Source organism: Lactuca sativa, chromosome 4 (genome assembly GCF_002870075.4).
Source record: "Lactuca sativa cultivar Salinas chromosome 4, Lsat_Salinas_v11, whole genome shotgun sequence".
NCBI classification, from domain to species: Eukaryota; Viridiplantae; Streptophyta; class Magnoliopsida; order Asterales; family Asteraceae; genus Lactuca; species Lactuca sativa.
Genome location: NC_056626.2, coordinates 13,980,403 through 13,994,465, shown reverse-complemented (window position 1 = coordinate 13,994,465; position 14,063 = coordinate 13,980,403). Strand labels below are relative to the sequence as shown.

Here is a 14,063-nt window from a genome sequence, read left to right as displayed (position 1 = left end):
TCCCCGAAATTTAGGGTTTCATTAGCCAGTTCCTACTCGTTGAGTCCCTTCTTGGACCCAACGAGTAGATCATTAAAACACGCGGACCAACCCGCTGCTACTCGACGAGTAAGGCAACCAACTCGTTGAGTAGACCCAAAAATCAAGTAGATTCTTACATAAATCAATACCTGGTTATCGGGGCGTTACAAACGGTGATGATTGAATCAAAAACTGATTGGAGGATTGCATCTACTATATTGCATGTTTAAAACCACTAAGGTCAGATTTAAATATTAGGACATCAAGAGTCCCTGTTGTTTTTTAATCTTGTAAGACTATAGATTCAGTTATGATTTTCAAATAAAAAATCAGTTGCTTTATGTATTTTCAATATAAAAAGAGTTGTAACTTTTGTTTGAATTTTTTGTTTGGTCCTTTAAATTCAATTTAAACAGTAATTTTTTTCCCAAAAAGATATATTTTTTTTGTTATATAAACGTCGTCAAAATGATTATTCAAGATAAAGATGTGTTTTAGAGAAATGTTTAATTAGATATAGTGACATCAATGTTTTTTTTCTTCAAATTGTGTTTCTTGAAATGTTGTTTTTAAGTTTTTCTTGTTGATCTTTCTCATATAAAAAAGATAATTTTTATGTGAATGCTTGTGCACATGTAATTATTGATGGAGACACAAGTATGATACGAAAAGCAGAAACTAAGGGCCACAAGAACCAATATTATAAAACCAAACAAAATTAAAGAGAATATATGAAAACACATTCTTTTGAATATAAAATAGAATTATATCCCACTTCTTTGTAAATGACAAATTTTATTGAGTAAAATATAAACTATTTAGATAACAATGGGCAAATATCATCGAACTTGATATGGCAAGCATCAACAACAGATCCGAATGTGAAGTGACGTTCTTGATAAACACAAAAACAACGTCTATGTTGTTTGAGTTCATTACAACATTTTCGGGTTGGTGGCACATTAGGCTCTTCTATTGCTGTGAAGCAATCTTGAATATCATCAATGTTGCATTGTATAGATTGTGGATATACTTTTCCAGAGAGCAATGTGAGCATTACCATCACAATAACAAAAAAACCAAAAGGCTTCATGATTATTCCAAATAGATCAATATTGGGGAGTGATTAAAAGCAAACACTTATATGAGTTTTAGAAGATATATATGTTCGGTATTTATAGATGTTTGATAGTTATAGATGTTATAAAATGAAGTTAACGATTTTAAATATACTAAAATACGGCATTAACTTTGACATAAATTACTTTGTTCGTTACGAATTTAAGCAATAAAGAGGTATAAATACAAAACACAATGTCAAATTCATTATGAATAAACTAATTAATAAGGAAAGCCAATCAACTAAATGGTTATAAACTTTATAAAAAAAAAATCAATTAAAGATAGATTTATGTGTCTACTAGAAGCAATTAGGAAAGTTAATTAAATCAAGGAAAAATCAATCAGTGATCAGTTACTATTGAAGCATTACTATTATTTCCTCATATATAGCCCTTAACCGTTGGCCACTTTAATTTAAACACTACTAGAGAACAGCCCTTTAATGACGCGCAAACAATGACACTCGCTGATAGAGGACGTGCATTGGTGTGTGCCCTAAAAAATAATGTCAATTTTGCAAAATTTGAAGGATAGTGGACACGCATTTGTGCGTGCCCTAAAATTAGTGTAAGAAAAGAAAAAAAAAAAAAAAAAGAAATGCGGATGGCGCATTTCATAAAGTGTGCGTCCTCTAAATGTGACGCTTTATATATATTTTTTGCCTAAACGCGCGTTTTTAAAGGGGGAAAACGAAATCGTCTGAAATTCTAATATTTTGAAGAACCCCGCTTCTACCCTCTCTCCGCAGTATCTCCCTTTTCATTCACTCCTCCCTTCTCTCTGTAAACCCTAAGCTATCGCCACTGCCACCGCCATTGAACCTTAAAAACTCAATCCACACTAGAATCCTACAATAGAACCCTAAAAATCCTTTTAAATCAGCACATCCTTTTGAATCGACTTCTCTCTCTCTCTCTCTCTCTCTCTCTCTCTCTCTCTCTCTCTCTCTCTCTCTCTCTCTCTCTCTCTCTCTCTCTCTCTCTCTCTCTCTCTCTCCTCTCTCTCTCTCTCTCTCTCTCTCTGCAAGCCCTAATCTGCCACCACCAACATCGAACCTGATAAGCTTTAAGAGTTTGGAGTGCATCTAGAAACCTAAGCACACACTTCCGCCATCTCAAGATACTGGTTCAAGATCGGAACGCCATGTTGTAGTCCACGATGCCATCATCATCTCCACAAACCGCCCTTAATGGCTGAGAAAACGAATGCGACTGGGGTCTGGAACGAAATCAAAGCTGAAGCTCGCCATCAACCTAAGCAAGCACTTCCGCCTTCTCCTCCAACCCATCTCTCCTCTCCGCCACAGTCGCTGACCTACGTGCCGCCCGTCAAGACCTATCTGATCCTACTCCTTCTTGGTTCACTCCCAAAAGGTACATTCTTCATGTGTCTTCTCTCACAAATAAATTTTTTCTTCTTTCTGTCTTCAGTTTGACGTCCCTGCAACTTCAAGGCTTCAATCAGGTTTCATTATCTTCTCCTTATATAACGATTTCTTGTTTTTGTTTCTTCTACATTCTACCCTAGCTCCAGAGCAACTTGCTTGGTGTGGAATGGACAGTGTATTGCTGTATTGGGATGATATACTTCTGATGGTGGGCCCTTATGGAGATCCAGTTCGCTATCTTGATGATGAACCCATTATCCTTATCCCAGAGTGTGATCGAGCTAGGATATTGTCTAACTTAAACATGGAGTTTCTTCAACAGGAGGAATTTCCTCATCCTCTATCCCGTGTCAAGCAACCAGCTGGATATAGAGTAAGTTCAATCATTAATATTATTAGTTCTTTTTGTTTCTATTACATAATTAACTTTTGTATTTTACATGTGTTGTTGCAGTTGTCATATCAGATAGTTGACTCTTTAATTTGGCTTGGAATTCGAGACATGATAACTGATGTTAGGAAGAAAAAGTTGAATCTGTGACCTGTCACGTATTTTAGTGGTTCTCAAGGCTCTGAGACTGTTATTCCACATGGATACATATGGAGTCCTCATCTTGTTCCTAAACCAAAAGGTAAATTTTCCCTATATTAACTATTTATTTGACTTTATTATATGAGATGGATTAATCAAATCATAATATTCACAGATTGGGGACCTAAAATTTATGTGGTTCGATTTTGTTTCCTTGATCTCGCATCAAACTACAAACCCCCTGAAGAACTTGTATGATGGCTTGAAGCTGGCCCAAAGGCTATCTACATTAGATTTGGTAGCCTTGTGAGTTTTCTTTATCCATGTCATCAGTTCTTTTATGCTTTTTATAATTGATATTATAAAAAAAAGTAATCTAAATATAAATTCCCACAATTTTATTTATCCATTGTCAGCCAGTTCAAGAGCCTGAGAAAATAACACAGACAATCATTAAAGCCCTAGAAATATCAGGACAAAGGGGCATCATCAACAAAGGATGGGGTGGTCTTGGTATCTGTAAGTAATAAGTATATATATATATATATATATATATATATATATATATATATATATATATATATATATATATATATATATATATATATATATATATGGTCTTGGTATTTGTATTACAGGAAACTTTTCGGAGAAGGTCTGGGATCAAGCACCATTGGTTAACTACAAAAGCTTGAACAACAGCTAGAGAGGAGTGTATCCATCATTTGTGCTTGAAAGGTTGACTTTTATCACAGAAAAGAATAAGAAGTTGACTCTCAAATACGGATTTTCATTCATCTGAGCTCGAAATTCTTTGATTTATTTTGACTTTAATTGTTGGTGTTTCAGATGCAAGTATATAATGAACAAATTCAAGAACTACAAGCAAAGGAACAATACATAAATACAATTATATAATGAACAAATTCTATTTTTTGTTCATATTTGTTCTCTAGTACATTCTACCTTGTAGAAGACTGTTTAATAATCATTTCTTCTAATTTCAAACCAAAAAAAGGACACAAGTTATTTATTTTCGGATTCTTCCAACTTCTTATGAAACAGCTTCCTTAGAAGGCAATGATGGAATCGCTCATCTCTCTGTGACTGTAATGGCCCCACAAATATTTGTAAACCTCAATGCATCTCTTAGCTTATTTTAATCATAAAATGAGGCATGACATAAATCTTTTAAAAATCAATATATTCAGAAAATGATTTTTTCAGCCAATTTGTTTAAATGTTTAACCTTAAATAATTGAGTATTTTTGGCCAAATTGAGAAGGAGTCCTCCAACAAAAGCTTCACCTGCACCCGTTGTATCAACACTTCACCTTAACACCACCAACTTTCCCATGAAAATCCTGAAAATAAAACTCGCAAATTGATATCAATTAAGATAATCCAACAATCATATTAAATTTACAAAAATAACCTTGGTGTAGTATCTGGAACCATTAGGACCTTCTATGACTATCAACAACTTGAGATTTGTGTGAAAAAGTTTGGTCAAGACAACTTTGTCATCATAGGGATCATCACCTCCAGTCAAGAACATAATTTCATCTTCACTAATCTGTAATTTCCCGAAAAGTCAATAACCCATCACAAGGTTTATGTCAAAAAAAGTCAACCCACTGTGAAATTTTGCACCTTGATAACATCTGCTTGATCCCAAATTCTCAGGATGCCTTTTCGAGCAGCCTCAGGTGATGGCCATAAAGGTAGTCTCAAATTAGGATCATATGAAAGAATGCTTCCTGCTTTTTTTAGCAATTTTCAATGCAGCTATGTGAGCTGATTTGCATGGATCTTCAATCAAACTAATGGATCCGTAGTGAAAGATTGTCGACTGGTTAAATAACAAAAAATGGTCGCAATTTAATCTTTCTAAATATACAGCCATCAAAAATGGATGATTGAATGTACCTTTTGGATCAAATCTGTATCGAGTTCTGCCTCTGTGAGAAGCATATCGGCACTTGGATGGTGGAAGAACATGAACTCACACTCTCCATCGGCTCTTAGGGTTACAAATGCCAATGCGTTTCTTGCTTGTTTGTCAAATCTCATTCCTGTGTTATCGACATTGTTTTCTTTTCCTAGCACCATTAATGTCATTTATACACCTAACCTGATCTTCCTGACTTTTTGTGTAAATTATCAAAATTATGGTTGGTGGATTGAGTTGACAGATATTTATTTGGTAACTTACGCAGGGGAATTGTCCAGCAGTGACGAGAAAAAGTATAAAGCACTGAAGCACGCTACAGAACGACAGATATCTCAGAGTGTTGATGTCATTTGTTGCACATGTGTTGGTTTCGGAGATCCTTGGTTGGCAAATTTTAGATTTTGTTGTTGACTTAATTCAGATTGTGGGACAAAAAGAGTCCCAGGGGTGTTTTTTGAATATTTAGTTTTTTAAACTTTTTTGAGTTATTTTAGGAGTCTAACTCTTTTAGTATATTTTGGAAGTAGGCCATAAATGACTTTTTGCCTCTACTTTACAGGTTCAGTATGCATCCATCACTTTCAGAGTTTCCTTCCAATATATTTTCCGAAGGTACCCTCAAAAATGGAGTAACAATCAATGAGAGACAATCACCAGGAATCGATTTTCCCTGGCGTGTGCCAAACCATCCTATGTTCTTTTATGTCTAGGTATCTGCATGCTTTTCGTTCATATGTATACCTTTTACACTTGTAAGCACCAGCATCAGGTTCTTACTGCTTCAGAATTTTTCCATTCCTTAAGTATACTCTCGCGTAACTAATGCAAGTTATAACTAGTAGGGGTACCCTGATTACAGGGACCAAAATTGTAACTAATGAAAGTTATAACTAGTAGGGTTACCCTGATCACAGGGACCAAAATTGTAACTAATGCAAGTAATTAATTATAAGGACTAGAACTGTAGTTATCGAAACTAAAAATCACACGGATTAAATCTACATATTCAAAACTAAAAATCAAATTGATATAAATTATAAACTGCATGGAATGAAATATATTATTGAAATAAAAAACTACATTCGGTAGATCTATAGTTACTGAAATTTAAAACTACAGGGACCAAAAATAGACTTATTAATCCAGGGAACTAAAAACATATTACTATTCCATTAATCCAGGGACCATTTCTGTAATTTCTTACTATAGTCCAGTGTCCATTCACTGTTAAAAAAAGAAGCATCACAACTATAGGTAAAAATGGAAATAACAACAAAATTAAATTCACTGCTAATGAAAGTTGGGACCTTGAATGAGAGAATTCAACTTCAATATGATGTCATTTTCTTGATTTTGTGAATATTTGTCTTCTTTGTCTTGAGGGTGTCCACACTTGTATTTTTCTTTTCTTGGTAAATTTGAATGAAATATAACGTTAAAAACATGAATAATACATATTTCGTTTATTAATAAAAGTAGAAAAAAAATGAAAGCATGTCTTCATGGATTCATAAAGTCTCCTCTTTTACGTTGCATAGCAACCTTTGACATCTTCTCATCATCATATGTAAGTTGTTGGAGATTCGCATCACCTGTGTCTTTATCAACACTCTTTTTCTTGTGCTCTGTAGGGGTAATGGGTGTGACTTATATGAAAAAGTGAGTGAGAGTGATATAAATAATCTAAACTTCAAAATGAAAAATTAAAAATTAACAGATGCAGGTTCTAACCATCTTGAAAATGTCAAAATATTTGAAAAGATAAAAACAAATATAAATGTGCTAATAAGTCATCACTCATGTATGAGATAAATATTGATACAATCATAGGATATGCCTAATGCTTGAAATAAACTTGCCCTGTTCATATTAACCTTTATTTCTTAAGAATTTAATATAATTCTAATTAGATTTAAAATGTGAAAAGAGAATGGACACTTAAGAGTCTAACGGTTTTCCAAAAAAAATTTAAAGTTCATGTCTGGATTATAGATGTAAGTTTAGGTATATTTATTATTACTTACTTGTCATTGTTGAAGAAAACCTCTCCGAAATAATCCATATCCAAATATTAACTAATGTGTCTCCTACATGACTGATTCAAGCATTATTTTTCAGAAATGAGTATTCATAAGTAAAGGCATCATAAATCATAATAATAATAATTGATGGTTGTTTATTATTTGAACATATGGTTTTGGGTTTCAGGTATATAGAGTTTCAGATATGGAACTTGTGAGTGTGCTTCCGAGTGCAGAAGATGAGGTCAATGTAGCTTGCTTTCATCCTCTTGCTGGAGTTGGTCTTTTTTATGGAACCAAGGTCTGTACTTTATCTAATAAAAAAAACTTTAGTCTATATTTTTATTTTTATTATTTATTTTTGGTTGTAGGAAGGAAAACTTAGAATCCTTCAGCATGATGGTGGTCATGCGCCCATACATGATCACTTTTTTGAAGCAAGAGCAGTTGAGGTAAAACAGCTCTTGTATTTGTAATACATTTGCTAAAACTGGGTAGATTTGCTCAAGGAGCTTTTCTATTCTATTATTTTTCATGAATAAACTTAATAAGTCCATGCGTATGTTAAATAGGTCCAATAATAAAACCATTTCTCAGATTTGGTTTTCATTTGCAACAGGAATGAGAGGTGTATGGTGTTTCAGGTGAGTTTGGTGGTGAAGTTTTGAAGGCTGAAACAGATAATGAGTGTAGTGGCGAAGGATAGAACAGGTACCATTTCTGTAGTTTTGTTTGGTATTTTTGGTGTTGATCCAAATGGATAAAACTTTTTCCTGAACACATTTTCTAGAATAAACCACAGCCTGATTAAATAATAAACACAAACAAATAAATAAAATGAATGTTGCATTCACTTAAGGGATCCCAAGGTTGCATTCAAGTGTTAATCCAAGTGGAATTGCAATCTCACCTGTGAACTTGGTATGTTTAAAAGTAGAGTGTCGTAATAAGAATTAATTTTACAGGATTGATGAAAGAGAATAGCTCTAGAGTTAGAAGAGGAAAAGAAAGCTCAAGCTGAAAGAGATAAGATGCTGCAAATACACGTGTTGCATTCTTCATTTCAATTGTTACTATGAAACACAGAGTAGATTAGATGAATACAAATTTATATATTGTAATGAAATAGAATTGTATGACACTAAATTTTATGCAATGGATTGTATTTTTTGTATATCGTAATTTATTTATATTATGAGACATTAAATGCAAATTTAATTTAAAAATTAATAAACATATAAATATATTTTTTTAAACATTTAAAATTATGATACACAAAAATGTGTGTCATCTTCATTTATGACATGGCCTTTCTTGACAGGGGCTTTCTTGATACGCATTACGTGTCATTAACACGCGCGTCGTAAGGTTTAAACACACAAATGTGTGTCGTCTTCCTTTATGACAGGGCCTTCTTTGATACGCACTGCCTGTCGTAAACGCGCGTCGTAATTGCGCATCATAAATGAGCGTCGTAAATGCGCGTCGTTTATAGACGACGCGCAAAAGCGCATCGTATCTCTATATGATAGGGCCTTCCTTGACGCGCATTTGCGCGTCATCTGAGCCTTTTACGACGCGAAATGAGCGTCGTTAAAGGTTGTTTTTCTAGTAGTGAACATATCCAATCCGGAAAATATCGAGCGTTGACTTATATTTATCCCATATACCATATAATCTTCCTTATTTTGGAATTTTTATTTGATATGGCGCCAAAGAAAGTGAATATTTTTGTTATTGTCCCTATACAAGTTCGTCATTCATGTGTTTTGCCTATAATTTTGGTGGGATCTATTTCCTTGCTCTTGTTAGTGTGTAGATTTCAGTTAATCCTTTTTAGTTTCTATGGCTTTTAATTATGTGTGTTTGATGAAATATAATGTACCCTTTTGACTGTCCTTGATTTTTGTGGCTTCTTTGCAGTTTCCTACTAAAACCAGCTACCCACTCATGCAAATGATCCCTAGATACATATAATGTTTTCACTTTCAAGTAATTAGTCTGTATATTTGATAGAATCTGATGAAGCCCCTTGCTAATTTCTGATGCATGACATTTTGTTTGCAATGTCTTAATGAAACATGTTGGGTTCTTATCCAAATAATTGGCACCAAGTTTAGAACTTTTGACCAATCTGTAATATTGTCATTTACATTCAGGGCATCCACAATGCATAGAAATCCATAGAGTTCAATGGATTCCATATCATTATTTTTACATTCTATGCAACTCTATCAACGTTTTTCTACAATGCATTGAACTCAATATAGATTTCAATAGAAAATTACAAAAGCTAATTTATATTATATATTTAAGAATTAAAAACTTTCCTTTTTTCTCAGTGAAGAGTTCAATGGTGATTGAACTGCAAATCCATTGAATGTCAAAGTGGCATCTCACTATGATAGAGTTTAATCCATTTTTGATATTTTACTTTAGGTTTTAAATTTTACACTAAATTTTTAGGCTTATTTGATATATTAATGTAGGTTATTTATTTAACTGTATATTGAAGTTAACAAATTAAGTATATCATATTGATAAGTCACAAATTCTTCCATTTATGATAATGTTTACAACTAAAAGCATATTTAAGTTAATAAATTAAGTATATTGTATGGAAATATGAAGAAATCGGGAGTTTCAAATGAATGTGGTGAAAGAAAAAATGATTCCTTTATAATATAGTATGATATGATGATTATAGTTTTAATTTTTAAGTCATTGTGATATATACAATTATTTGATAATTTTATAAAACATTTAAAATTGTGTAAATTATATATCAAACATATGATAATCTATATATAACGGTTAACAAAATGTATGAACAAAAATATGAACTACAACTCTTAGTTACATAAATATACAAAAATATCTATTATAACATTTGTATTAAAAAATATAGATATACAACGAATAATAAAAACTACGAAAAATAAACACTACAACTTTTAATAACATAAAACCACTAAAACATTTATTATAACATTTATATTAACTTTTCATATTTAAATCACTAATCTATTCAAATACATTATTGTTTTTAATGAGCAAAACTTTACAACCTTATATAAGAAAGGAAAATAAAAATTTATTAGTGATTACGAATTAATAATCATAAGTTAAAAACTCTTAAGTTGTAACTAATAAATATACATAAATTAGAAAGCTCTTGACAGTACTTGGAAATGTGTATTTATTATTATTATTATTATTATTATTATTATTATTATTATTATTATTATTATATTCGTCTAAATAATTGGTTTTGGTGCATCATTTTAATCCCTTCAATTATTAAACATAAAGATATTTAATTATAAATTATAACATACATAGGTGAATATATATGTTAAACAAATCACATACAATATATAGTTTCGTAAATGTCATATGTAATTGTTGTCGTAGTAATATGGATAAATTACTTTCATATGAAGAACATATCATGATAAGTCATCCTAATTACATATCAAATGTTAAAAATTAGTTTTTTTTTAAATATTGTCCTATAAATATGTTGTGTAGGGTAACCCAACAAAAAATAATAGAAAATAAACATAATAAAAAAAACTACAATCAAATAAATAATAACATTAGGTGGTTGAATATATAAATAAAAAATTTACATAAATATATGTTTAAATCAAAAGAAAAAACTTACATTCGTCTACTTTGCTCAAAAAAAAAAAAAAAAAAAACTATATCTGTTTTTTGAATCTTCTTTCTTTATTGAACATCATTCAACCATAGAAACTTGATGACAATTCTTCACTAACCTACAATCAAAATGTTTTTCTTGAAAAAAAATAATAATGAGAAAGATATTCCAAGCAAAACATTGATGTTTGGAGAGTCACATTCAAGATTGAGTAATACCTACAAATCACATATAAAGGTCAAATCAGAAATTGAATATAAAGAAAGAATAGAAAAGCTTCATTTTTTTGGTTGAAAGAAAAAATCAAACTACAATTATCATCGATGCGACGTAACCCATTTCTTCAAATCATCATATTTGGATCGTGAATGCTTCAACTATATGAAAACTTTTGAATCATAATAGCTTCAACTAAATGACGACTTTTTGTAAGAAACATGTACTAATATAACTACATATATAATGAAGGTGAAAGGGTGTGGGGGTTTGAAATGCATGAGGTGTTGAACTTATAGAGTGTGTGATTTTCTTGGAATGGGGTTATGTGTGATTAATAACTTTGAAGGTGAAAGGGTGTGGGGGTTTCAAATGCATGAGGAGTTGGCAAAGTTTTATGGGAGTTTCAAATGCACGAGATTTAAGAAAAAATGCTAGCTTTATAAGTATGTATGATATATATATATATATATATATATATATATATATATATATATATTATAGAATTGGTCCTAGTGGTATACATAATTTTCAAATTTGTTTTAACGGCGTTTTAGTCATTTAGAAAAACGTAACTACTCAAAAGTTAAAGTTAACGGCAGAAGGACCATACATGCAAAGTATCAAAACCATTTGGACCAGTGGGGTGACATTTTCGGTAGTTGTCCTAGTGTGATATTTTCCTAACCATAAAGACTATTTATGAAATTTTGTCAAAGATCAATGATATATTATTTAAATAAAAAAATAAAGTAAAAAGTTACGTGATTTTTATCAAAGAGAAGGGTATCATCCTGACCATAACCATAAATTCCTGGTGGTAAATAAGAAGGAAAATTTTGGTATGAAGGTAAGAAATTTTTTATATACATATTTTCTTAGCAAAAAAATGAAATGAATCATTAGACGATTCATAAGTAGGATGATTCACAAGAAAAAATTCCGAAAAAAACACCTCCATGATTTATTTTTCGTCATTTTGATAACTTTTTTTTATATTCTCCAAAAAGAGTATAATGTATGAATATAATAGAGTATATTCTACTTTTGGTGCTTGAGTTAATTTTTTTTTATAATTTTGGTAATTTATGGTTTTTCAATTTTTTTATTTTGACTCAAGTAAACAAAAATGTAATATTTATATTTGTAATTTCCATCTAATTTGTTTTCTATTTGGTGGCTATTATATTTATGTTACAACCAATTAAAATTAAAAACTCAAAGACTTTGCTATTTTCTTTATAACTTTTTCAGTGTTTAAATCATATATTTATATGTGATATCAGTGTGTCAAAATCCAGATAATATTTTTCAATTTGATAATGGACAAAAATAAAGAATAAAAAAATAATAAGAGTCGGACTAGATGATTAGTTTAATTATTATTTTCAATAGGTTAAATTCAGATCCAGACCAAATTCGACCGAGAACCAAATAAACGAGAACCGATTTAGTGGGAAATGAAAAAAAAGTCAAATAATGATAATGATAATTGCAAACTTAATATTGCTAACTATAATCACTATGGAATATTTTAAAACACATAATTCAATATAAACTTTAACATAAGTATTATTTTAAATAAATAAAAACCACAACTTTGTTTTTTTGGTGGAGTATCCAAATAAAAAAAATGAACCGTAACGACATAAAATTAAAAAAAACATTATCGGTTCAATATACAAAAAACAAAAATTAAAGAAAAAACAGTTTCGACATAGTTTATCGAATTTAAGTTCATTTACTTGAATTTAAATAAAAAAGCATTAGAAAAACCATAAATAACTAAAATAAAAAACAAAATATCAAAAAGGCAAGAAAATTATCAAATTGTTGGAAAAAAAACTAATATATATATATATATATATATATATATATATATATATATATATATTCAAATTTATATTTGTAATTAATATATATATATAAAAAATTTCAAATTTTCATAATGGATCCTTGAGGTATATATACATAACTTTCAGACTTGGTCCAAGGGCATTTTGGTCTTTTAGAAAAAAAACTAGTTACTCAAAAGTTAAAATTAACATCGGAATGACCATTCATGCATTTTTCGAAACCATAATGACCAACGGCGTGAAATTTTTCATAAAAGTCCTTATAGTGCAATATTTTGCAAATCATAGGGACAAATTATGAAATTTTGTCTAAAAACTAACAGCTCAATGATGGAAACCCAACTGATATGTGTCCATTACTGTAAGAAGAAACTTTTGCGTTAAAGGTTGTTGGAGGATATCAGCATAAATTTTTTTTATTAGCAAAATAATCAAGGATGGAATGGTAATTTGTGGCAAAAGCAACTATTTCAGCATTTGGATTTTAGTAGTAGTCTAATTTTCAGCATCAACAAAATTTTCCGAATGAGCAACAACGCCAGTTTCAGAATTCGAAATCCAATCAGCAATTTGGCAGGTCCAATATGTCCTTGGAAGATATAATAAAGAGCCTTGCCACCAACACTCATGTAACACTCGTTTTCCAGAATGAATCAAATTAGGGTTTCAAGGAGTAAAAGTTGGATTTTTGAGAAAAAGAGCCTCACGACGTGAGACATAGGCGGCTCATGACGTGAGATGGGTTGCTTGAAGATTTTTTCCAAGACTAATCTCATAACTTGAGAAATGGAGCTCATGAAGTGAGAGCTGATGGAGCCCAAGCCCATGATCATTTTAGGGTTTTCTTCGTATCTAAGCATTTCTAACCTCATTTTAGGGTTTGAGAACCTTGTATGAAAATTAGATGCCTTTTCTTCAACTTTTGAAGTAAATGAGATCTAGACATGTATTGCACATATATGTCCTAAAAACATCACCTTTTTGGTGTATTAAGAAGTTAAAGACCCTTTGGAACGTTTGGGTTCAAGGCTTAATGGATTTATGTCTTAAAAGTTGAACTTTTGGCTTCAAACTAATCTCACAATGTGAGACATGACGTGTCATGAAGTAAGGGTTGAATGACCCTTTTTTCTGGTTATATTCTTGGAGCTCACACCATGAGAGGAGGCTTCTCATGACGTGAGGTCAGTCCCTTTGAATTTCTTGATTGATTTGTGTAACGCCTGTAGATTCGGGCTAGTCAATTTAGAGACAATAAGCATCAAAAAATGAGTTTTTGATGGAAGATTA

The 14,063-nt window shown here is 31.1% G+C and overlaps 1 long non-coding RNA gene and 1 pseudogene across 1 annotated transcript; one reads left to right on the top strand and one right to left on the bottom strand.

Annotated features, from left to right (window-relative positions):
• Positions 1-2,584: 2,584 nt before the first annotated feature.
• On the top strand, positions 2,585-4,073 carry LOC128133774 (uncharacterized). Its single transcript, XR_008232077.1, has 5 exons — positions 2,585-3,162; positions 3,238-3,368; positions 3,479-3,581; positions 3,701-3,800; positions 3,912-4,073. It is a non-coding gene; the product is annotated as an uncharacterized LOC128133774 (long non-coding RNA).
• A 43-nt stretch (positions 4,074-4,116) lies between these two features.
• On the bottom strand, positions 4,117-5,171 carry LOC128133773 (probable fructokinase-7; annotated as a pseudogene).
• Positions 5,172-14,063: the final 8,892 nt, after the last annotated feature.